The 25,358-nt window shown below is 41.4% G+C and overlaps 1 pseudogene; it reads left to right on the top strand.

The window, feature by feature from the left end:
- The first annotated feature begins 1,195 nt into the window (after nucleotides 1-1,195).
- Nucleotides 1,196-2,122, top strand: LOC103077605 (dihydrofolate reductase pseudogene; annotated as a pseudogene).
- The last annotated feature ends 23,236 nt before the right edge of the window (nucleotides 2,123-25,358 follow it).

Raw genomic sequence — 25,358 nt, 5'->3', positions numbered from 1 at the left:
TACAAATCTTTTCTTTTTTTAAATTCCTGATTTAAAAGTTTTGAGGATCTACTAATTTATTGATTTAGTTAATATTATTAGCAAGCCCAAGAAGTTAGGGCCTGGAGGAATTTACAATCCAGTAGGGAAGATAAAACTAATAAGAAGTGATTATAATGTATTGCAGAGCATGAGACTATATGCATCATACAGCAGTATAAAGAGGAAGGGACTAGGATAGAAGAGATCTGAGTTCTGGTGTATGATCCTTCGTTTTCTAGGCTTGTGTTCCTGAATATACCCATTAACTGCTTCAAATCTCTCCTTACCTGTGGAAGGGGAGTAATATTTCTCCAACATTTTGACTCAGGGAAATTGTAAGGATAAAATGAAAAAAGGAAAAAAAAGAATATGGAAGTAATTTGTACAATACACTTAAGAAGAGAGTTACCACCACTATTTGATTGGTGTTTCTGGGAGGGAGCGGACATTTTTAACCAGGGTCATCAGAGGAGGGTTGGTGGAGACTGAGCCATTGAGGTGGTCAGTAACAAATGGGTAAGACTTTTTTACATGAAAGAGGAGGAAAACTGGAAATTTTAGCTGGAAACAAACACACAGAAATGAAAAAGGTGGCGTGTAGAACTGGGTTAAAAAAATAAATGCCAAGACTCTTCAGAAAAATGGCCTTATTACATAAATTAATTTTCATTAGACTGATCCACAAGTATCAAGGACGTTGCCGAACTAAGTAAATAAGTTGGATTGGAACCCACAGGTCATTCATTCACTCATCCATTTATATATTCGATAAATATGTGTTAAGCATCTGTTAGGTATCAGACACTCTACTCGGCACTGAGTCTATAATGCCAAGTAAATAAATAAGATACAGTAAGTCCCCTACATAAAAACCTTCAAGTTGTGAACTTTCAAAATGTGAACGTGCGTTCGCATGTCCAATCACATAAATTAGTTCACGTGTCTGGAGGACACTGTCACATGTGTGCATTCTCTACAAGTGGTTGTGCTTTTATGTACTTTACTGTACAGTACTGTATAGAGTACAGTAGTACAGTACCTTTATTTTAAGTGCAGGATGTCCAGAAGCAAACGTAAAAACAGCGATGTTGTAGCTGGTACTGCTAAGAAGTACAAAGGGATAACAGTGGAAACAAAAGTGAAAATAGTTGAGAGAGTGGAGTGAGGCGAAAAGATGGCGGACGTGGTTCATTCTTATAACACGAATCGTTCAACCACCGGCACGATTCTAAAGAACAAGAACAAGATCACGGACTGTGTGAAGGCTGCCGTGCCGATGATGTCAACAATAGTATAGAAGAAGCGTGGAAAAGTGATGGAGGAATTTCGCGCCAAGCTGGCGGGTAATCCCCGCGTCAGTGCGACACGGTAGCTCGAAAGTGTTTTCTGCCGCTGTTGTGGTTCGTCCACTAAACTGCATGTGTACATGGGCAGAACATGGGCATCGGCAAGAACAGGGACCTGTCCTGGCCCCTGGTGGGTAATCCCCATCTGGTGTGACTTGCTAGCTCGGAAGTATTTTCTGCTGCTGTCGTGGTTCGTCCGCTAAACTGCGTTGTTGCTGGGTCCCAGAACACGGGCAAAGGCAAGAACGGGGATCTGCCCTGGCCCCGGCTCAGGAAAGCCTACAGGTATTTCCAAAGAATGACCACAACCTCTTCAGTAGAAGGTAAACAGAATTTGGTGATTATGAGTAGGAAAACCTGGTTCGCCATTCATTCCAGAGAAGAATCGACCTTTCAGGGACAGAATTAATACAGTTCTCGTTAGAGAACCCAAGGAGCCTCCACAGGGAGCTCATTTTCTTGCCAAAAGTCTGGATGACGCCTTCAAACTTATTGAGCAACCAGAATTAACAAATAAAGTGGACATGGTATGGATAGTGGCAGGCAGTTCTGTTTATAAGGAAGCCACGAACAAGCCAGGCCATCTTAGACTATTTGTGACAAGAATCATGCAGGAATTTGAAAGTGACACATTTTTTCCAAAAATTGATTTGGAAAAATATAAACTTATCCCAGAATATCCAGGTGTTCTTTCTGATGTCCAGGAGGAGAAAGGCATTAAGTACATATTTGAAGTATGTGAAAAGAACAATTAATGTGAAAGTGTTTTCTGATCTATTTCAAGCCTCCTCCTACCCCCGCCCCCCCCAAAATTATGTATTTTTTGTTATAGAGACTTTTGTTGATTTTAGATCCATAGATAATTATTTCTAAGCAAAGTACTTTTATTCCCCATTAATCTTAACTAGACTCTATCAGATACCATTTGTGAAACATTTCTTGCTGTAACTGCCTGAATACCTATCAGGAGTCAAGAATAGGTGACCAGCACCTGCCTAGGGCAGAATATCTTCCAAGACAGCCCAAAGTGGGAGACTCCCCTGGTAGCATGAGTTGAAACAACCAGAGCCCATAGAGCTAGGAGCTAGGCAGATGGGTCCAAAGATCAGAAACGGATTATAAACAGAAGCGCTAGCATTCAATTATTAAAATTAGATCAAAAGAGGGACTGTGAATTACTTTATATCACACTTCTGAAAAAAATTCTGTTCACTCAGACCAGGAGTCAATAAGTTGAAAACTCCAGGATATAGCAGCTCATGCAGCTCAATATCAAAAAACAAACAACCCAATCCAAAAATGGGCAGAAGACCTAAAGAGACATTTTTCCAAAGAAGATATACAGATTGCCAACATGAAAGGATGCTCAACATCACTAATCATTAGAAAAAAGCAAATCAAAACTGCAGTGAGATATCATCTCACACCAGTCAGAATGGCCATCATCAAAAAATCTAGAAACAATAAATGCTGGAGAGGGTGTGGAGAAAAGGGAACCCCCTTGCACTGTTGGTGGGAATGTAAATTGATACAGCCATTATGGAGAACAGTATGGAGGTTCCTTAAAAAACTAAAAATAGAGCTACCATATGACCCAGCAATCCCACTACTGGGCATATACCCTGAGAAAACCATAATCCAAAGAGTCATGTACCGCAATGTTCATTGAAACTCTATTTACAATAGCCAGGACATGGAAGCAATCTAAGTGTCCATCGACAGATGAATGGATAAAGAAAATGTGGCACATTTATACAGTGGAATATTACTCAGCTATAAAAGGAAACGAAATTGAGATATTTTTAGTGAGGTGGATGGACCTAGAGACTGTCATACAGAGTGAAGTAAGTCAGAAAGAGAAAAATAAATACCGTATGCTAACACATATACATGGAATCTAAAAAAAAAAAAAAAAGGTTCTGAAGAACCTAGGGGCAGGACAGGAATAAAGACGCAGCCATAGAGAAGGGACTTGAGGACACAGGGAGGGGGAAGGGTAAGCTGGGATGAAGTGAGAGAGTGGCATGGACTTATATACACTACCAAATGTAAAATAGATAGCTAGTGGGAAGCAGCCGCATAGTACAGGGAGATCAGCTCGGTGCTTTGTGACCACCTGGAGGGGTGGGATAGAGAGGGTGGGAGGGAGACGCAAGAGGGAGGAGATATGGGGCTATATGTATACGTATAGCTGATTCACTTTGTTATAAAGCAGAAACTAACACACCATTGTAAAGCAATTATACTCCAATAAACATGTTAATAAATAAATAAATAATAAATAAATAAATAAAGGGGGGGGACTCCAGGATATTCCACAGGGATAGTAAAGGGGCAGGTACGAGACTACCATTTCGGTGGTTAAAGAAGAAGGTTTGAGACCTTAAAAAACTTTGTTTCTGATCTTCAGTGAGATTGCATGGGATGTTACAATGATAGAACAAGAATTGGCTGCTCTTTACAAAAGAGAATAATCTAATATCGAGCATAATGGCTAAAATTAAAAATTCAGAGGTAATAAATTGAGAATGAATATTGCTAGAAACCAAAATTAGTAAGTTAGAAACTAAATTTCACAGAATTAAAAAATTAAAATTAAAACATGTTTTACCCATCGCGTTAGCAAAGATTTAGATTAAGTATCCGAAAAAAAAAAAAAAAAAAAGCATTTTCTGCCTTACAAATTGTTACAAACTTTTTAGAGTATAAGTTAGCAATATGAATTAAAATTCAAAATATTCTGGGTTTGGACACAGAACTTCCACTTCTAGAAATCAATCCTGTACAAAGAAATGGACCCAAGAGTATTTGTTGCAATTTTTTTTTCAAACTTGGAAACAGCCCAACTGTTGATTAATAAGAAATAACTAGCCAATATGTCTATAAACTGTAACATCTGTAGCAGTTCAAAAGAATGAAGTATTGACAGAAAAATGCCAAAAATTGCTAAGTAAAAGAAACAAATTGTGTGTAATACTCAAAAATGTTTAATAAATGTTCACATGTCGGGGGGAAAAAAAAGAGATGGAGAAACTTCTCAGTGTGCGGATGCAGGATCAGCATCAGCATTGAGTCCTGCTCAGCTTAATGCTGATTCAAGAGAAAGCTAAAAGCCTTTCTGAGGACTTGAAGAAGAAACACAGCAAAGAATCAGAGGGCACATCTTTTAATGTCAGCCATGTCTGGTTTCATCAGTTCAGGGCTAGAGCCAACCTTCACAATGTAAAAGTAAGTGGCGAGGCAGCGAATACAGATTCGGTAGCTGCCAGGGAATTTCCTGAATTTCTTTGAGAAATTATTGATGAAGGCACGTATTGACCCGAGCAGGTTTTTAATGTGGATGAGACAGGACTGTACTGGAAGAGGATGCCAGACCAAGGTTACATCAGTGAGGAGGAAAAGTTGATGCCAGGCTATAAAGCAGCAAAGGATAGGCTAACTCTGTTGTTTGGTGGAAATGCTTCCGGTGATATGAAACTGAAGTGTCTCTTAGTTTATCATTCAGAGAACCTAAGAGCCCTTAAAACATAGCCAAGGGCTCTTTTCCTGTTGTGCGGAAGAGTAACCCCAAAACCTGGGTTACCCAAGCCATTTTCCAGGACGGGTTTTTCCACCACTTTATCCCGGAGGTAGAGAAATATTGCTTGGAGACAGATATCCCATTCAACATTCTTTTGCTGCTCGACAGTGCTCCGGGCCACTCCCCATTCATGGACGACTTTCATCCCAACGTCAAGGTAGTGTATCTTCCACCGAATACTATGTCACTCAGCCAACCTATGGACCAGGGTGTTACAGCGACTTCCAAGAAATATTATTTACGTTACACTTTTCGTCAGGCAGTAAAGGCAAGTGACGAATCCACTTCACAGGAGGGTTATGGTGTCCCCTAGTGGCTGGGCCCTTGCAGTCACAGTTTTCCAGCCTGGAGCAAAGGAGCAATTAAAGCAAGACCCAGGTCAAATGCAGCTCCTCTTATGGCAGCTGCTGCCTCTGCTCAAGAACTGGAGGGAAGCTTCCAGAGTGGAAGTCAGGAAAAGAGGAAAAAGGAGAACCGGGCAGGGGAGAGGATAACATGGTGGAAGGGAGTTGGGCTCAGCAGGGTTGTAGCTCACACTCCACCTACTGAGAGCAGATTGCTGGCTGCTTGCAGGCTTGCCCCAGTTCCACTGCTGCCTTGGGTATCTCCTCCTACAGCAGTAGCCACTTTTAAAGAAAAATCTTCCACAAAGACTACTAAGTTGTCAGACTTTGGTTCTTTGCTAAGGTTACCCTCACCAGCAAAAAAAAAAAAAGGGATGGAAACAAGAACAATTAAGTCCTCTCTCTCCCCAGAAGGATATCTTCCTGATTTAGCTAAATTTGCTTCTCTGGCTTCCCTGAGAACGAAGAGGAATCCTTCTTGTGAAACCCAAAAGGGAATCCACATTAAATTTTCATTGTCCTATTTTTATTAGTTAAATCACTTCAGAGACAGGTAACACTACATGCAATAGACTTTTTAAAAGAAAAGCAGGTATTGGTAATACATCTTAGATATATCTCAGTAAAAAAAAAGATTTTAAACATTTGTTTTTTTAAAAGACTTTTGGCAAAAAATAAATAAACTGACCTCTGTGTGCCTCAGTTTCTCGTCAGTAAAGTAGGGGATAATAATAGCACCTCCTGTGTGAGGATTACATGAATTGACTTTTGTAAAGCTCTTAGAACATATCTACAACTTACTCTATATACCGAGTAAGTTCTATAAAGTGTTAGTTACTATTTTCTTTATATTACCTCTTTCACCTGCTTGTTTCCTTGTATATTTTCTTCTTTCTTCTCAGCCCCAACTGTTGTGTTTGATCCCCAAGTGGTTGTCTTGTCTTTGAAATGATAAAATCTGAATAGACATTACAAAGTGATAAAGTATAAGTGTTGTGGGCGCAAGGAGTTGTGTTTACAGAAATGAAATTAAATGCTTTGGAAAGACTCGACAAAAGCAAGTTAGAAAAAAAAAAAAGCTGTCAAATGGCAGGCGTAAGAGACTCATAAAAACCGAGCATGATTCTACACTCAGTTTGTTTTTAAAATGTCTTGTTCCCGCTTTATTTTAACAAACCCAAATTAGTAGTCACTGAGGATAGATCACCAGTGTAGAAGAAATTGGAGGCAGAACTGAATCAGAGGGCCCACACCCAAGTAAAAGACTTTGGCCCTGCAAGTAAACATAGAGTACACGAATAGATATAGTGGATATAGTGTATGTCTGTTCTTCTATTTAAATAATAGCACTTCCTGTGTGAGGATTACATGAATTGACTTTTGTAAAGCTCTTAGAACAATGCCTGATACATAGTAAGTTCGGGAGTCGGAGAAGCGAGTGCTCAAGCTGGCCACGGAAGGGTGAATACAAGTTTGCTGGATTGATAAGAATGAGGCAGGCTTGGGGGTGAGGAGGGGGTTGGGTTGGAGGGTCGGGAACGAGGTAGAGAAAGCATCGTATATGAATAGTACAGCAAGTCATCCAGTTTGGCTAACCTTAAAGTACAAAGACAATGAAGATGGATAAGGGTAGACAGATAACCCAAGGCCAGATATGGCGCAGCTTTATTTAATAAGAAAAGGCATTTAGAGTTTATCTCATAGGTCAAGGCAAGACATCAAAAAATGTCAAATGTGGTAGTGATGTGATCAGATCTACATGCTAGGAAGATCATTCTGGTAGCGACGATGTGGGATGGATGTGCCAAAACTAGAAAAGGGAGATCAACAAGGGAGTTATTGCAATAGCCTGAGTATGAGATGTTGAGGCCTAAACTAGGGCAGTGGCAGGGACATGCAAGGTGTGTAGTAACCTTTAGTGGTTTCCTCCCCACACTCAATCCCTCTTGGCCCCATCCAACAAGGACCCAAGGACTGACTCTGTTCCTTACTCTCAGGGTGGACCCACCACTCTGGCCATGGTATTTGTTTCATGGATGGGCACATAGCCCTTCTGGGATATTGGGAGTATAGGAGAAGTTTGCTGTGTGCTTCAGGGAAAGCAGTTTCTTTCTATTCAGGTGGACATGAACAGAGAAGCCTAAGCATGAAGCCCTAATTGTGGTTGACAATCATTTGACAGCCATGAGCTAGGGTGACCTTGTAATTTATCATCCCAAACTAGATCACCTTTGAATGAAAGATAGTGCTATAAATAGTTGTGTTAGGACAATAGATGTAACTGGGAGTGTCCTGGCCAACCAGGACACATAATGCGCCGACTGAAACTGTGCACCTCAGATTGGGACTTGAACCCATGCGGCTGGGACTCAAACCTGGCCAAAACCCACAGTCTTCCAACTGAGATCACACACCTGGTTTTTGGACTTAATGAAGCTCAGGTTCTTGATGTCTCATCACAGAAAGAATTCAATGAGACACAAAGTGATCGGTAAGAAGTGGATTTATTTAGAGAGAAACACACTCCACAGAGTGTGGGCCATCTCAGAAGGTGAGAAAGGCACCAGGGTATGGGGTTGTCAGTTTTTATAGGGGTGGGTAATTTCACAGGCTAATGAGTGGGAGGAGTATTCCAGCTATTTTAGGAAGGGGCGGGGATTCCCAGGAATTGGGCCATGGCCCACTTTTTGATCTTTATGGTCGGTCTTGGAACTGTCATGGCTCCTGTGGGTGTGTCATTTAGCTTGCTGATGTGAGGCTCAAGGTCAGGTGGAAGTTGTCTTCCATCTTGGATCCATTTGGTTCTAATCAGTTTAAGTCACGTCCTCGGGCTGTGTCATTCTCTCAAAGGTTGTGCCCTGCCTCCTTCCCTCCTGTCTCACGACCATTAGAAGAGCTGGCCTGAGGATGCAGCAAACACCCCTGAAAGCTACAAGGAGGTCAAAAAGAAACCGAGTCCTTACTCAAAATTCATTTGAAGTTTACCCCATCTCTGAAATTTTTAGTTATGAAGTAAAAATTCCCATTATTTTCATTTCGATTTAATTTTGTTTTTTAAAGTGTAAGCATTTAAAAAGTAGAAAGAATAGTATGACGAGACCTCATAGCCCCTAAATCCAGATTCAACAATTGTCAAGATTCTACCACAATACTCTCTAGGGACTTCCCTGGCGGTCCAGTAGTTCGGACTCTGTGCTTCCATTGCCAAGGGCATGGGCTTGATCCCTGGTCGGGGAACTAAGATCCCCCCCCCGCCACACACACAAAAAGTACTCTATTTTCCTTTCTTGGATGAAGTGTTTTAAAGCAAATGAAGATACCATTTCATTTCACCCTGAATATTTCAGTATATTTCCTGCTAACTATGGACGTTTTCTAACATATCACACCATTGAGACATCTAATAAAAATTGATAACTTTTTTTCGTCATCTAATATCCAGTTATATCCAAATTTCTCTCGTCGTTACGAAAAACGTGTAAATAGCTGATTTGTTCATGTCAGGACCCGAACGAAGTCCACACACCACAGTTGATTTTTATGTCACATTAGTCTCATTTAGTCACAAAAATTCCTTTCCCCACATTTTTTCATGCCACTTGCTGCCAAACCCAACTACGTGTGCCTGATGCACAGCTAGGCCAAACAAACCAAAACATTGGGAGTTTGGAGCAGAGAAAGGTTTATTACAGGGGCCAAGCAAGGAAAACAGGTGTCTTGTACTCAAAAACTCTGAATTCCCCAATAGTTTTGGGGGAAGAGTTTTTATAGGCAAGATTTGGGGGGGTGGGCTGCAGGGTGTGTGACTTTCTTCTGATTGGTTGGTGGTGAGGTAACAGGGTGGCGTTCCAGGAATAATTCTCCACGTGGGTGGGGGCCTTAATTTCTGAAGAAATACTCAAAGATATTGTTATGCATATCTCTTGAGGAGGAACAAGGACTCTACCTTGTCACTGCACTATCCTTTGACTGCTTTTCCTTTGTTTCTGTATTCCGTTTTTACCAAAACAAATTTGTATCTGCTGGCCAGTCTACTGTACTGACACTGGGCTGTGGTGAAGGAAAGTACCAGTGTTTATTGTAAGGCACCAGACAAGGAGCATGGGGCAGCAAATGCTCAAATAACCTGAACTCCCCAATGGGAGGGACAAGAGCTAGAAGTCAGGAGAGAATGGGGCTATGGAAACCAAGAAAATTTCAAAAGGGATGAAATAGTGAGAAATGCCAGATACCTACAGGTAAGGAAAAAATGTTCCCATTGAATGTGGCAAGTAGGTGGTTGCTGGTGGAATCTCATCCAGACTAGTCATCACCACCCACACCACATTCTAGAATATTCTAGAGAATATCCTTTTTAAAAAAGTATAGAAAGAGCAGTATGTAATCCTATTTCTCTGTGTACTGATATCAGACAATTTATATAGCAGGAAGAGAAAGGAAAACTAGCTAACTTGGATTTTATCATCAATCAGATTGTTACGGTCCGGGACCCACACGCCTGGAGTCAAGTTCCCCGGTAAATGCGACCCATGTCCCAACCAAGGACACCCGAGAATCACCAACACCAAGCAGAAAGATTAGCAAAGGATTTATACAAGTATAGAAGCTTACACAAACTGTCCGGACAGGGTCCCACTCGGAGAGAAGTGAGTGAGACCCCGACTAACAGCCGGGCGAGGCTTTTATACCCTTCACAGGCCAGGAAGTCCCCAAGGTGGGAGGGAGCTGTTTAATTTTGAATCAGCCAATCAGGAACCCAGTTCTTCCCGCCCCAAGCAAGCAAGCAAGTTTCTTACAGAAGCCAAAATGTGCTGTTAGCCCTGAAGCTGTTCTTCCGTTTCTTTCGTCACAAGATGATTAGGTTTTTAAAATGACTGTTACTCTGTGATCACTTGGATATTTTCTTAAATGTCCATCCTTCAGAACTTAAGTAGGATGACAATGAACTGCTCTACCTTCTCCTTAATGATATTCACTGAACTACCGATAACAAGAAAATACAGCTGAAGAGTGATTTCGGCACTGTATTTCTAATCTTACAGGAGATTTTAAAAACAAAGAAGTGAATCTAAAGGGAATCACTAGGGGATAAGCCAAACAAAAACATGTTTTCATTTTTTAACTTCAACATGTATTTTCAGTTGACTGACTGTCAATAGCTGGAAAGCTGGGTTTAGCCTATGTCAAAGGCAGAAAGGGAAGTGCCCTTCATGGAGGTGTCTACTGTCTAATCGTGGAAAAGGGGAATCAGCATTATGTAGATTTGTCTACAATGGTCCCCCAGAGCAGTATCTGCAGCTCAGGTGCCAGCTAGAGATAATCCCATGAAAGAAAACCTGGCACCAGTCCCCATATGTTATTTTCTGGATCCAATTTACATTTTGTGCTTTTGTCTAGCTGAGCCAAAACAGCATAAACAATGCCAAACCCGGTTTTCTGATTATTTTCAGGCTGATTGAATCTGGCACATGACATGGTTTTATCTAATTAACCAACATGTGGTACAAAACAAAACAAATTTGAAATGGAAAGCTCTTTCTGCCTTTATTGAAAGACTGAGGTGAATATATAATTATTTTGTCCTTGTCTCTCAGCCAAAATTATAGTTGAGAAAGGAGGCCTTTTTCTACTAGATAGCAAAACAAGTTCTGTGTATTACTTATCTATTATAATGAAAATTTATTGTGTTTTACATTTTCCCAAATCCAGCCCTTCCCATGTCCCTCTCGGTCCCCAAAGGAGGAGAAATGTGTGGAAGATATGTTCCTAATTGTGGTATGATAAGAAATATATTTGGTCTTTATTCCTGGCTCCTGGCACAAAGCTCCTAAAACCCTTGGAATTTCCAGCAAGGAGTGCCTTTTATTATTCCTACGGAGCTCCTTAAGAGCACCTCTGAGTTTAAGCTAACGAGGTGATTTAGGGTGGGGTCCCTGAGTAGCCTTAGGATGGGGATAGTCAAAGGGATCCGAATTTTGAAATGTTCAGCCCCACCCCCCAACCTCTAGGAAGGACAATAGGGTGGCCTGCAGATTAAGCTCCATAAAACCTCCTAAAAGAGGAGATTTGAGTTTCCACGTTGGTGAACTCACCCACGTGCCTGGAGGGTGGTGCCCCCCCCCCCCCAGCTCCAAGGGAACAGAAGCTCCTACACTGGAGACTCTTCCAGACCTTACCCTACTGAAACTGAGCAGTACCCTGTGGGGCTCCTGGGCACAAAAGCCTTTCTGTGTCCCCCATTTCTTGATTACAGGAAATAAGCTTCATTCCGCCGTAATGAACTTTCCTGAGTTCCAAACTGACAGGTTCAAACAGTTGCTAATTAAAGGGGGGGAGGGGCTTCCCTGGTGGCGCAGTGGTTGAGAGCCTGCGGATGCAGGGAACGCGGGTTCGTGCCCCGGTCCGGGAGGATCCCACATGCCGTGGAGCGGCTGGGCCCGTGAGCCATGGCCGCTGAGCCTGCGCGTCCGGAGCCTGTGCTGCGCAACGGGAGAGGCCACAACAGTGAGAGGCCTGCGTACCGCAAAAAAAAAAAAAAAAAAAGGGAGGGGATGCAGAGACCAGAGACGAACAGTCAAGAAACAATAGTGCAGCCTTGGGGCAGGGTCCTGGTTTCCATTCAAGAGATACACATAATAATATCTTTGAGCTGTTTTGCAGATACTGAACCCCCTCCAGGTGGGAGAAGTTAACTGTATGCTGCTCACAAGCACACAGACCCCAGACTGGTTGGAACCAGAAGGTTGATGTACTGATTCCCACTTACCTCACCACCAACCCATCAGAAGAATGTCCACGAGCTGATCACACCCTCTTTGAACCATTGCTATAAACACCTCACTCCCTCTCCAGGTCGGGACACACAGTTCTGAGGGCATTAGCCCGCTGTGGCTCCCTTTTCCTGGCAAAGCAATAAAGCTATTCTTTTCTACGTCACACAAAACTCTGTCTCCGAGATTTAAATCAGTGTTGGGGTACAGAGGCCGGATTTGGCTTCATTATTACCTCTGCATCTGGCTGTTCATCTGTATCAGTTATAATATCCTTTATAATAAACTGGTTAACATAAGCGTTTCTCTGAGTTCTGTGAGTCTCTCTAGCAAATAAATCAAACCCATAGAGAGGGTTGTGGGAACCCCCGATTTATAGCCAGTCAGAAGCAAAGGTCACCTGAACTTGCGTCTGGGGTCTGTGGGTACAGTCTTGCGGGACTAAGCCCTTAACTTGTGAGATCTGTGGAGAAACACCTCTCTCTCTCTCTCTCTCTCTCTCAAACACACACACACACGCAACTGGTGGCCCGAAGTGTCAGAAGTGATGTATTCTGTGTGAACAAAGATAAACAGTGTTGCTCACCACCCAGTTCTACAACGGGTAAATAGAGGGACAGTGCACTCAGAGAGGAAATTAAGACAAGATGAGGCACTCTGCTTTGGACAAGCAAGCACCTTAGATAGTTAGATGCATATCACAAGAAGAACTTTAGTGACCTCAGACTCTTGCATCTTCCCATATACAGAAAAACATTAAAATCGTTAACTTGAGTTAGCTGTTCTTTATGATTAGCAGTTATCTTTTACCAAGATGTATGTTTGATTGCATGTATTTGCTAGCCAAAAAATCATATATAAACTGGCTTTGAAAAGGAGCAGGACCCTGTGGTCCTTCCCCCCAATGTCCTCTGCCTGCCTTTGTCTGTGGAAAAACTTTAGCCAAAGAATAAGTTTTTTGTTTTTTGTTTTTTTTTGCTGTACCTGGGCCTCTCCCGTTGCGGAGCACAGGCTCCGGACGCGCAAGGCCAGCGGCCATGGCTCACGGGCCCAGCCGCTCCACGGCACGTGGGATCCTCCCGGACCGGGGCACGAACCCGCGTCCCCTGCATCGGCAGGCGGACTCTCAACCGCTGCGCCACCAGGGAAGCCCCAAGAATAAGTTTAATCAGGGAAATGAGAAACTGCAGAAACAAAGGAAAACAGTCCAAAAAGACTAAATAATAATAGTTTAGTCATTAAGCATAGTCAAAGACGTTTAGTTCCTCTTTATGGGTTATAGGTAACATTCTGAGCCCTATCCTGTGAGCCCTCTTATAGATACTGAAACCCCCATCAGGTGAAAGAAGTTAACTACGTGATGACCAGACTGTAGCCATGACATAAGCTGCCACAATTCCAAGAATTGGCCTCAAGGAAATGGGCACAAACCGACCCTGGAACTGAAGATTAACTGTACTTAAAACAATCAAGATGACGCTGGTCAGACCACCGCATGACCAGTTTCAAGATGACTGTCAGAGCTGACTGTGCTGTCTCTGCATGGAGCCCCCTCCTTCCATCTATAAAAGCTCTTGCATGCTGATTATTGGGGTGGGGTGGGGTAATTGACCTTTGGACAGGAGTCCATCCCCACCCCCCACCCCCATTGCCGGCATCTGAAATAAAACAAATTTTCCTTTTCACCAACCTTGCCTTTTTATTGGCTTTTGAGTGGCGAGCAGCCAGACCCACTTTTGGTTACAGCTTCTCTACCTCTTTGGAGGAGTTTCCTCAACGCTAACAGTGGCTGTCTCTTGGCTATAGTCTTCCGCAGGACGCTGCATAAAACTTGATGAAATAAAATTCATATTTTATGCAAGACAAGAAAATTTTAAACCTAAAATTTGTGCCTCTTCCATCCCCTTTCATGTGTATTGTGTAACTGCATTAACCAAACCTCCTCAGGAGATAACATTCCTTCTTAATCTTGTAAAGGGCCATGATGACCCCATGACCCACTACTCGCTTTGTAGTGTAGATCTGGATTGTGTGAACTGTTAATAATACCTCATTTAACCCTTTGTCTCAAAAACTTGTATAACTGTGTTTTGAGCTCTAACTGGGGGTGGGGTGGAGTCCTCAGAGCTTTCTGAAAGACTTTGTCTCCCGGGTTATAATCCTCGGGTTGTCTCAAATAAAATTTTCCATTTTCTTCCTTATGTCAACTATTGATTAATTTTTTGTTGACAAATTCACATCTCTTATGTTGTATGTCTTTAGGTCAAAAACCATGTGAGTGGCAAAGGAGAAACAGGACTGTTTTTTTCCTTTTACTAATAAGCACATGAGTTTGTAGGGGAGCAGAATTTGACACCCCAAAATATGTCTGTCTCTTTGGCATATTAAATATTTTAAGCTGGTCATTTTCTAAGAGTAGACATGGGAAAAACTCTGAAAACCAAGTAGGTGGTACCATTTTGTGAGAGATATTTACATTTGTAAGAGAAACCTCCATTGAAAGGGTGTCTCCCTCCATATCAGGAAGAGAAAGATGCTCAAATCTCTAGGAGGTCTTATCAGTGGGGAAGGAAATGACTTAAATCTGCATCAAAATCACCCTTGTTTACTGTGCTTTTCCTGGTAACCTCCCACAACTGACTATCCCCACTCTCTACATATCCTTTTTAAATATATTTATTTATTTATTTATTTTTGGCTGCATGGGGTCTTTGTTGCTGTGCACAGCTTTCCTCTGGTTGCATCGAGCAGGGGCTACTCTTTGTTGCAGTGTGCGGGCTTCTCATTGCAGTGGCTTCTCTTGTTGTGGAGCATGGGCTCTAGGTGTGTGGGCTTCAGTAGTTGCAGCACGCAGCTCATTAGTTCTGGCTCGCGGGCTCTACAGCGTAGGCTCAGTAGTTGTGGCACATGGGCTTAGTTGCTCTGTGGCATATGGGATCTTCCAGGACCAGGGCTTGAACCTGTGTCCCCTGCATTGGCAGGCAGATTCTTAACCACTGTGCCACCAGGGAAGTCCTACATTTTCTTTTGTCTTTAGTTGAGGATGATATTTAAGGTGAGGACTTCGGTCATTTTGACAAGTTATTCAGTTTTCTTTAGCCTCTCCTATGTGTACATGTTATTAAACTTTGTTTTATTTTCTCCTGTTAACCTCTTTCATGTCAACTTAATTCTTAGACCAGCTAGAAGAACCTAGAAGGGTAGAAGAAAATTTCTTCCTCTCTAACAGGCTGTTTGTTAAAAAAAACCCTCAAAACTGGATAAGAGAGTCTATCATATTTTGAAGAAGAATGTTGAGCAAAGTAAAAGTTCAGCTATCAATTTAGGGCTGTAATTCTTCCATCCTTACTATATCATAAATGGTGGTCGGAAAGCAGGTGTAAGCAGGTAGGGTAAGGGGTCCCTGGAGAAAGAGAACCAGGCATGACTTTCTTGACAGAAGAGAAGTCATTTTGGCCTAAGCCCTTTTGTGAGATCTAAGCCTGGCCACAATGCTTGCCTTTGAGTTGGTCTCAGTAACTAATGATCTTAAGGGAAGTGAGGGAATGCAGGAAAGGAAAAGCAGCCAAGAAACAATATTTCAGTGATATAACAGAGCCCTAGGATATACATAACAATCTGATGCATGTCTTTGAGTTCTGCAGGAACTAAGGCCCCTGACCCCGGTGGAGGATGCAATGATAATGTTGACCCTCATGACTTCAATCAACTAAAGCTTGGATTCTATCGACCTTTGCCCAATTCTATGCTGAATTCTCCACCACCCAAGTCCCGTCATGAATACATGTGCCCTTAGCTTAAAATATCCCCAATTTTTCTGTTTGGGGAGACACTGCTTTGGGAAAGATCCCCGGTGTTTTCTTTACTTGCTAAAAGTAATAATAAATCCTTCCTTCTCCTGCTTTTTGCCTTGGTTGTGTCTTTTGGCTCGACATCCACCAAGAGGTAATCCCAGTTTTTCGGGAAATGCAGGCATTGCATTTATATTCATCTAGAATTGCTTCAGAATGTCTCACACAATGGTGAGTACAGTGGTACTCAGTCAAGTGTTGTTTCCTGTTGATGGCAGCAATAACACTGTTAGAGCAGGAAGCGGTACATAGCCACAGTTTTTTAAGAGAGAACTAGTCTCTAAAATGATGCTAAAAAAATAAAATGTATTTAAACGTAAATTTTCTAGACTTGGGGGAGCCATAGTCCAGGGGTAACTTGGTTGGCATAACCATGATGGATGGTGAGGTCTGGGTTTAGTGTGTGTGATGGGGTCAGGGGTGATGGGAACTCAACCAATGCAACCCCTGTGTGCTGTGAGGCTGAGGAGATGAACCACATGGTGAAGAGTTCGGTTATACGTGAGGAGATTGAGCAAATAAGTAAATGTCTCAAAGATAAAGGAAATCAGGTTATTGATTTTTGAAGGTACAGATCTGAGAAAGGGAAAATTTTAAAAATCCTGTGGTATTTGATTGGAATCAGTGTAAACTCATAGTTTTATATTTATATCAATGTCTAACTGTGTTAGTTTCCTATTGCTGCTGTAACAAATTACCTCAAACTTAGTGTCCTAAAACAACATCTATTTATCAGCTCACAGTTCTGTAGGTCAGAAATCCAAGAGGGCTTGGCTGGGTTCTATGCTCAGGGTATCACAAGACCAAAATCTAGATGTCATCAGGCTGGGGCTCTTATCTACACTCTGGGAAAAAGATCTGCTTCATTTGCGTTGTTGGTAGAATTTAGTTGCTTGTAGTTGTAGGACTGAGGTCCCTGTTTTCTTTCTGGCTGTCAGCCAGAACCATCCTCAGCTACTTGAGGTCACCTGCATTCTTCAACATGTTGTACCACCATCTTCAAGCCAGCAACAGTATGTTCAAACCTCTTGTGCTTCAAATCTCTGACTTCCCTTCTTCTATCTGGAGAAAATCTCCTCTTCTAAAGGACTCACCTGAATAGGCCAGGCTTACCTGAATAATCATAAGGCCAAATGATATAAGACTATAATTATATCTGTAAAATCCCTTCACAGCAGTACCTACATTAATGTTTGATTGAATAAATGAGAGACAAGAATCTTAGGGAGGCTACCCCAGAATTCTGTCTACTATACTGTTAAAAAAAATGATTAAAGAAGACAATTTAGATCATATGAACAAACTTTATTTAACACTTCATGAAGTGGACAGTCTCTGTTTGGAGAACTGCAAAACGGGGTGGAAGCCAGGAAGCTTCTGTAGAATAAAGAGCAAGGAAGAGAAAAATAGAAAATATCTGACTGGCTGGGGCCACAGAGTCAATCTTGCTTGGGGTGAGAAGGAACAAAGAAATAAGTATAGAGCTCAGAGTTGGCTTGGAGTTTGGGGATTGGCAACTGGATATACTGCATTTCTGGTCAAGCAGAGCATTTACAGGGACATGAAAGTTATCTAAGTTTTGGTTTGCTGACATGGCACCTGGGACAGCTCTGTCTGGGTCTAGAAAATTATTTCAACAATACTATCTATTTGTCAATGGGTCAATAAACATCTATATCAATAGATATAAAAATAGAGATATGTGTATGTGTATATTTCTTATTTATGTCTTCTGAAAGAGCCTAGAAGCAATGATATCTCAGGAAAAATGAGCACAACTCGCACCCAGTGTTGGTTTCTAAATACCATTCCCCACGAAAAGGAAACATATCTCTTTGGAGGAATGGATAATTTCTCAGAAGGAAAAGTATGAGATAGCCTGAAACATCTTGAACCAGAAAGTAAGGAAGTGCTCAAAAAATGATGGGACATGTCAAAAGGAGAGAGGAGCTAGCATGAAGGGTCTCTCACTGGCCAAACATGACAAAATAAATGAAAGTAATGGATTATCACCCATTGAACAAATAAATATCCATGAGTCCATATTTGTATAAATGAATACATAGGGGAAAAAAGAAAGCTCTTCCTTAAGGTGGAATGTCACCCAATAAATGTTGAAGGAATGATGGAGTTAGAAATAACTATGTTGCAATCATAAATGATTCAGGCAGGAAACATCAATGGATGATAAGACCACTGGGTAAAAGCTTGATGAGGAATAGGATATTTACATAGTTTCAAAGTATTTCTTCATAAACTGCATATCAGTTACTTATTAATTATTCATTAACTATACAGCTGAGAAACCCAGCATGTACCATCTTAACCAAGTGATGATAGTTACCGTTGTCAATAATGGGACAAACTGCCATCATATGTTTCCTAATATGATACACTGAGAAAAACAGAGCGTCTCTGCTGTGGTATGCCTGCCAAAATGCATAGTTTTATTTCATTCTTGAGGTGACATCAGACAAACCTTTGCAAAGAACACAGCAAAGTTACTGGCCTGCACTCTTCAAAAATGTCAAGGTCATTAGAGACAAGGAAAAATTGGGAACATTTCCAGCTTGAGAAAGATCAGAGACAGGACAACTAAAAGGTCCTAGATTGGATCCTGGATAATAAAGACAAAAAAGAAAAAGGAGAAAAGAAGGCTGCTTTTTGTCTGTTTTGTTATGAAGGACTCTTGGGAACAACTAGCAAAATCTGCATGGAATCTTGCGGCTTAGATAGTAGTATGTATCAATGTTAATTTCTTGATTTTTATGAGTATACTATGGTTGAAGAGTGTCTTTATTTGTAGGAAATGCACACTGAGGTATTTAGGTGTAATGGGGCTATAAGTCTACAACTTACCCTCAATTAGCAAAAAAAATTTTAAAAACCCTGTTGTGAGTTGAATTGTGTCCCCCAAAGAGATATGTTGAAGACCTAAATCTGTACATGTGAATATGACATTGTTTGGAAATGGGGCCTTTGCAGAGGTAATCAGGTTAAAGTGAGGTCATATTGGATTAAGGCGGGCCTTAAATATAATGACCAGTGTCCTTACAGGGAGAGAGAGATTTGGAGACATAAGGACACACAAGAATGAAGGCATGGGCCTCCCTGGTGGCGCAGTGGTTGAGAGTCCGCCTGCCGATGCAGGGGACACGGGTTTGTGCCCCGGTCTGGGAGGATCCCACATGCCGTGGAGCCATGGGCTTTGAGCTTGCGCGTCTGGCAAGGGGAGAGGCCGCGACGGGGAGAGGCCCATTTTAAAAAAAAAAAAAAAAAAAAAAGAATGAAGGCAGAGGCAGAGATTGAAGTTTGGCAGCTATAAGCCAAGAGACGCCAAGGATTTCTAACAAACACCAGAAGCTAGATGTCAAACATGGAACAGATTCTCCCTCAGAACCCCCAGAAGGAACCTGCTCTGCCATTTTGTTATGGCAGTCCTAGGAAACTAATACAAACCTTTTGTTTGCTTGCTATTAACATCAGTGTCTTATATACATGATTTTCTGGACTTAAATATTCTAAAAGAGCCACTGAAAGAGATATATGAGAATGTGTTGCAATGCACATGCAAGAAAAATGTGTCATTTCTCTATGTACATATCTTTCATTCACTTACCTGAAGGAAACTTGCAAGTGATGTCAGTGTATTTGCTTTGGTCTGAATGTTTGTGTCCCCCACCCCAGATTCATGTTTAAATCTTAACCCCCAAAGGTGATGGTTATTAGGAGGTAGGGACTTTCGGAGGTGATTAGGTAACAAGGGTGGAGCCCTCATGAATGGGATTAGTGCCTTTATAAAAGAGATTCCTCAGGACACCTTAGCTCAATCTGCTGCGTGAGGTTACAACAAAAAGTCTGTGACCCAGACGAAGCCCCTCACCCAACCGTGCTGGTGTCCTGATCTCAGACTTCCATCCTCCAGAACTTTGAGCAATAAATTTCTGATGTTGGTCTGCAAGGCAGAAATAGAGACACAGATGTAGAGAACCAATGTATGGACACCAAGGGGGGAAAGTGGCAGGGGTGGTGGTGGTGGTGGGATGAATTGGGAGATTGGGATTGACATACATACACTAATATTTATAAAATAGATAACTAATAAGAACCTGCTGTATAAAAAAATAAATAAAATAAAATTCAAAAAATAATAAATAAATAAATAAATAAATAAATTTCTGTTGTTTATAAGCCACCCAGTCTGTGGTATTTTGTTATAGCAGCCTGAATGGACTAAGACAATATCTTTAATCCTCATTTCCTTGCTGGATAGTATCTCCTTTAAAATACCCAATATGGGACTTCCCTTGTGGTCCAGTGGGTATGACTCCACGTTCCCAATGCAGGGGGCCCGGGTTTTGATCCCTGGTCAGGGAACTGGATCTCACATGCTGCAACTGAGTCCTCATGCCACAACAAAAAGATACCACATGCTGCAACTAAAGACCCCACGAGCTACAACTGACTCGGCACAGCCTAAATAAATAAATAAATAAATATTAAAATAACCCAATATGATCAAACAGAGCTAGAGAGCGTAGAGAGCAGTAGACAGGGGGATTCGATTTGAAGCCTGATTTTGGAACTAACACAACACAGGAACAAACACAGTGCCTAACAGTGTTTGACACACAGTAGTAGCCCAGTGTGTGTGTGTGTGTGTGTGTGTGTGTGTGTTCATTCTGAGTTGCTTGCTTCATCTTTAAAACTAAGAAACTAACATTCTTCACAGATTATGTCAGGATAAATAATAATGAGATAATAAATGGAAAATTTCTTTTTAGATTCTCAACCTTCCTGTAGAGCACATTTATATTATCTGTAAAAATGTTACTGTCTCACTGTTATAATACTATATGCAGATCCAGATTATCCAGTACGCCATTGTTAACTTGTTAAATAATAATTATAAAAAAACACTTTATGATTTCCAGTGTGGAATAATGACATCTGGCTCTGAAATCATGTAAAAGCAAATGGATAGGAGTGGTTTTACAGAAAAGGAAACAGGTTCAGAGGAGTCTAGTAATTCACTTAACATCATGTACTCTAAGAAAAAGACACAATATGGGTAACTTTCTTCTTTAAAATTCCCCAAATAATCTGTGTCAGTCATCTCTTTAGAACACAGTTTAGTATTCTGGCCAGAATTAAACGTCTGGTCTGAAGCACAGATTGTTGACAGTAACTCAGAACTAACCTGCCTATTACTGTTTATAGCAGGATACATTGATTGCTTCATTTCTTTTCCCAGGGATTTAAAACTTAATCATAGCATTTCATAAGCCAGAAGCATGTGTTTCTTGGATTAAATACATCCTGAAAGGGAATAACAGCATGATGACCCAAGGTCTTTTGCCTTAGAAAAAGCATTGCTGACAAACACAGCCAGGAAATAGAAAATACTGTGTTTTGTTGGGTCTTAACTTTATTTCTGTGGCCAGATTCTGCATGAGTATGTAAGGCTTTGAGACAAGTCTGTTGGATTGTTTTAACCTAAATTAAGCCCCCAAACCTCTATTGAATACTGACATTGTACAAACTGTACTATTTTTCTAGCATCTTATGTGTCCTTCCTATATTATAGCCATGAAAATTTATTGAAAACAAAAGGGACTTAGGGTGATGTGGGTCTGCTCTTCAAAATACTTTTATTTTTTACAACAGGGTGCCACAAAATCCGTCCCATTGATGTGATGTCTCTGTACTCCAGCCAAAAGAACAATGTGACCTTTTGGGATCACCTGCATGGGATCCAAAGAAATGATACTCTGACAAACAGACACAACGGATATGTGTTTGGAAGGAGTTCCAAAAGCACTGTCTAAACAGTTAGACATTTCTTACATCAATAAACAATTTTTATATCCTTACACTTCCCACATTCTCCTGAAAAGTGTCAGGTATTAAATTCACCACCATAGCCTCTGTTGTAGTATATTCTGTGCACATATTTCATCATCCTTCCCTCACAGACCAGCTGATGATTCTTCTCCTATATTCTACAACACCTACTCTATCACAAGCTACAAAAAAGCCTAAATTGTCATTCTGCTTGCACACAGTCCTATGGTTTTAGCCTAATGTTCTGAGAAATGACTTATTAGAAGCAATTTAAAATAAACGTTCAAGACTGCTCCCTATACGTTGTCTATTTATCAGCCTTCTAAGCCATCATTCCATTACAGTTCAGTAACTTCTCTCTAATCTTTCTGGACAAAAAGCAAACCAAGAGCTGCTCCTATAGGTGCTGAGAATGATGACTTATTAGCTGGAGCATCAGCTCAAACCTAGAATCTTGTCATCTAAATCATGTCTGTTGCAGGTGAGGCTCCTTACATGTAGTTACTTAGGTATAGCTCCTCCAGTACAGTTCTCTTGATCTGAAGACCTATGAAGTAAAGGGACAAGTTATATATATATAACTTGTATATATCCAATATACAACATATATATATCCAATATATCCAACATAAAATGGTGGCATATGCATAGGATAACTAGTCGAGATACTCTGTTCAAAGGGGAAAAATGGAAGCCATGTAGGTATCACTGGGTTATAGCAATTTTGAAATCCAGGGAGGTACAGATTAATACCTCCTTGATAAGGACTCAAGGAATGGAGATAACTCTTTATGGCACTTGGTTACACCCTTGGGGCTTTAAGATCTGTCCTTAGAGTCACATTTCCTCTTCCATGAAAGGTAGCCCAGGTGTGCAGTTGTGTAGTTTTCTCAGCCTGATTCCTGTCAGTACAAGACCATTTTCATTTTTCAATGTATATCTCTTTTAGCCCAAACTGGTGGTGTTTCTGCAAATACAATTCTCTCAAAAAGTCTGAGATTTTTTTATGAATCTCATTTGGATTTATTCCATTGGACAAAAAACACACCTTGTCTTTTGCCTTGAAGGACAAACTTTGAAGGACAACACTCTTTAGCTTCTGAAAGTTTTATTCTTTGACTGAATAATTCCCTTGAGGTATTTATCACCTTAGATCATTCTGATGTCTTAACAAAAGAATTGACAGCCACTCTCAGCTTCCTCTTTAGCCATTTGAGAGGGCACTTTGAAAAACCAGCAAGTCCTGGCTCCTTTTGTTTAATAATCCTTCATTTGGGTAACCTCTCTCCTCTCATATTTTACTATAAGCAGCAAGAATAAATTAGGCAGGATCTTCAACCTTCTGCCTGGAAATCTCCTTAGCTAGCTCACTCAGTTTATTAGGTACATTTTCTACTGTCGACATTACTGTAGGTAACAATGTTGCTAAGCTACCTATCACCGCATAACAAAGATCCCAGTTCCTGATAACATTTCCCTCATCTTTCACTGGCAGCCTCCTCATAGGCTAACAGGCTTCAACTAACAGTCTCTTCAATGGTCCTAAACTTCACTATCTTTTTCTGCAATGTCCTTTCAGCTCCTGCTCTCTGTTCCAAAACCAAGCCCATATTTTCAGTTTTTTTTTAAACTGCACCACACTTCCAGGTACTAAAATCTCTATTAATTGCCTACTGCTACATTACATTTTATCCCAGTTTTGGGGTAGGATGCAAGAATTACTGCCGGCCATCTTGAAATCTGACTACCATAGTATTTAACAATATTTAACACACTACATGTCTTATTTTTGTTAGCTGTCCATCTAGAATGAAAGCTTCATTATGGCAGGGCTTTTTTTTTGCGGTACGCGGGCCTCTCACTGTTGTGGCCTCTCTCCCGCTGCGGAGCACAGGCTCCGGATGCACAGGCTCAGCGGCCATGGCTCACGGGCCCAGCCACTCCGCAGCATGTGGGATCCTCCCGGACTGGGGCACGAACCCGCGTCCCCTGCAACGGCAGGCGGACTCTCAACCACTGCGCCACCAGGGAAGCCCCTATGGCAGGGCTTTTTGATGGATTGATTCACTGCTATATCCCCAGTGCCTGGTACACACTAGGTACTCAACAAATAAGTTTTGAATGCTGAATTAAGACATTTCTTGGCTTCTCCCTTTTTTTAATTTCCAAAATAATCTTTAATATAATTTCCTCCTATATCCCTATATAGTAATGTTTTAAGCTTTCATCATAATATATGTTAATTGAAACAACATAGCATCATAAGATCCTTACGTTCTGAATATATTACTTGCTTTTATTGATAAATGAATATGTTCTAAGTCTTCCTGGTAAATTATATTTACAAAAGAAAAACACCTCTGGAATTCTATATATACACAAATACCATCAATCAAGAGGGAACTGGGGGCTTCCCTGGTGGCGCAGTGGTTGTGCAGGGTACACAGGTTCGTGCCCCTGTCCGGGAGGATCCCACCAGCTGCGGAGAGGCTGTGCCCGTGAGCCACGGCTGCTAAGCTTGCGCGTCTGGAGCCTGTGCTCCGCTGCGGGAGAAGCCGCGGCGGTGAGAGGCCAGCGTACTGCAAAAAAAAAAAAAAGAGGGAACTGGAAATTAACTATCAGGTTTCTCCTTAACCTGGCTAGTTTGGAAGAATAACTAACTGAGGGACCAGCACTGAAGATTTTGATTAGTCAAATAAGGAAATAAATCTTTGGTTGCCATAGCTAATCCCTCACTCATAGTTTTTTCTTCATACCCTCAACATTTTTTTTTTTTTTTTGCGGTACGCGGGCCTCTCACTGTTGTGGCCTCTCCCGTTGCGGAGCACAGGCTCCGGACGCGCAGGCTCAGCGGACACGGCTCACGGGCCCAGCCGCTCCGGGGCATGTGGGATCCTCCCGGACCGGGGCACGAACCCGTGTCCCCTGCATCGGCAGGCAGACTCTCAACCACTGTGCCACCAGGGAAGCTCCCCTCAACATTTTTGAGCATCTACTATGTGCCAGTCCTTAAGCTAAGTGCTGGGAATGCAACAGTAAATCAGAAACATACTGTGCATGCTCTTACAGCCTCGTAAAGACAAATCAAAGAATTTCACTGCTGAAGATGTCTCAAAGGTCATAGTCCAGAATTTCCCAATGCCTATTTCATGAATCTGAGAAGCAGATTTTCACCTTCCCCTCTTTACATATATTGTTTGACAGAAGACTCAAAAACATTTCTCTCTTCTATCTTGTGATGGGCAAAATTCTAAAATGACCCCCACTATCTTTGCCTCCTGGTGTAACTCCCATGATTGTGTTGTTTTACAGCAAAAGGGATTTTGCAGATATAGTCAAGGTTACTTAACTTGAACTTAAGATAGAGGAATTATCTGAGTGGCCTAAGCTAATCACATGAACTCTTTCGGAACAGAGAATTCACCTCCCTACTTACTATACAACCATCAAAATCTTCATATCAAATTCATCTCTCACATCCCATTCAGTTTTTACGAAGTATCCAAATAATATCCTTTAGAGTCAAAGATCCAATCTTTGCATTTAGCTGTCACCACTCTTCAGACTCATTGAACTTGGGACATTTTCTCACCCCTTCCTTG

Source organism: Lipotes vexillifer, unplaced genomic scaffold (assembly GCF_000442215.2).
Source record: "Lipotes vexillifer unplaced genomic scaffold, Lipotes_vexillifer_v1.1 scaffold479, whole genome shotgun sequence".
Taxonomy (NCBI): domain Eukaryota; kingdom Metazoa; phylum Chordata; class Mammalia; order Artiodactyla; family Lipotidae; genus Lipotes; species Lipotes vexillifer.
Note: the sequence above shows the minus strand (reverse complement) of the source record. Positions and strands in the feature narration are given on the sequence as shown.